Source organism: Mus caroli, unplaced genomic scaffold (assembly GCF_978045245.1).
Source record: "Mus caroli unplaced genomic scaffold, Mus_caroli_1 scaffold_1, whole genome shotgun sequence".
Classification (NCBI taxonomy): domain Eukaryota; kingdom Metazoa; phylum Chordata; class Mammalia; order Rodentia; family Muridae; genus Mus; species Mus caroli.
In genome coordinates this window covers 181,190,126-181,191,853 of record NW_028227256.1, presented here as the reverse complement: position 1 = coordinate 181,191,853, position 1,728 = coordinate 181,190,126, and positions in this window count along the sequence as shown.

Here is a 1,728-nt window from a genome sequence, read left to right as displayed (position 1 = left end):
GACATACATCAGCCATGGAGATGCAGAGTTTGGAGTTTGCCCAGCTGGTTTCCTGCCTTGCTTTGGGGATTACAGTTAATTAAGTTGAATGAATCTCAGAAGAGACCTTGAACTTTGGACTTTTAACATTGTTGCAACTGCTATAGACTATGAGGACTTTGAAAGTTGGATTAAATGCATTTTGCATTATGCTATGTTTAAGTATGGCCCCCATAGACTCATGTTTTTGAACAAGTCTATGGGGACCAGGGAGTGGAATGTGATGGTTTGTATATCCTTGGATCAGGGAGTGGCACCATCTGAAGGTGTGGCCTTGTTGGAATAGGTGTGACCTGGTTGGAATGGGTGTGTCACTGTGGGTGTGGGTATAAGATCCTCACCCTAGTTGTCTGGAAGTCAGTCTTCCACTAGCAGCCTTTGGATGAAGACAGAACTCTCAGCTCCTCCTGTGCCATGCCTGCCTGGATACTGCCATGCTCTCACCTTGATGCCTTTATGATAATGGACTGAACCTCTGAACCTGTAAGCCAGCCCCAATTAAATGTTGTTTTTATAAGACTTGCCTTGGTCATGGTGTCTGTTCACAGCAGTAAAACCCTAACTAGGACACCCTGTATGGACTTTATTTAGGGATCAATAATACTAAAGTACTTAAATACTCCACTTTTACATATTTGGACACAGACACAGAGGAAACCCTCCTACACTGTGAAAAAGGGGGCAGGCATTCCTATTCATTCCACATCTCCCTGTGTCCACCCTTTCCTTATCTAATGTAGGACTTGCTTTTTTGTGGCAGTGATAAAATACTATGCCCAAAAGCCATTTATCCAAGAATGAGTTCACCTTAGCTTACAGTTCCAGAGGGGGGATCTATACTAGGGAGGAAGGCAAGGCAGTGGCAAGCTGGAGCAGGAAGCTGGCTGGTCACATCACAAGGGCAAACTAGCAGTGGGGTGAGACCATATACTTTCAAACCCCGCCCCTAGTGACACGCTTCCTCCAGCCAGGCTGCACCACCTAAAGATTCCATAATTGCCAGAAACAGCGCCACCATCTGGTGACTAAGTGTCCAAACACATATGCCTATGGGGGACATTTCTCCTTCAAACTCCTACACCTAGCCTTCCTGCCCTGCCACCAGGCAACTGTTCAGCTGTGTTGACCTTTGTAGCACTTTCTCTAAGTAGAGTTTCACAGTATGTGTCTTTGTTATGATATTCCACAGCTCCTCAATTGTTAGTCTCAGTAGTCCATCATCTTGTCAGTCACTGCCCCAAATGTATCATCTATTTGCTTGTTAATATGTTTGCTTGTTTTTGTTTTTGTTTTTGTTTTGTTTTGTTTTGTTTTTTGCTTTGTTTTACTGTTTCAAACAAAGCCACTGTGACGATTTGTTTCCTTTCTTCTCTAGGGTAAAGGAAGACTGGGTGTGTACAGCAGACATGTTTTATATTCAGGGTAAAGAAAGACTAGGTATGTATAGCAAATGTGTTTTATATTTAGGAAATCACCAAGCTGTTTTCCAGTAACTCTTGCTGTTGGTTACACCATTCATGTTGTAGCCAGCAGTGCCGTGAGATTTCTAGCAATCATCATCTTTGGCAGCATTTGTCATCATCAAGCCTGCTAATTGTAGCCATTCTAGTGTGAGTGTGAGTGTGTCTGTATATGTGTGTGTGCTCTGTGTGTGTGTGGTGTGTGTGTGTGTGTGTACAATGTGGCTTA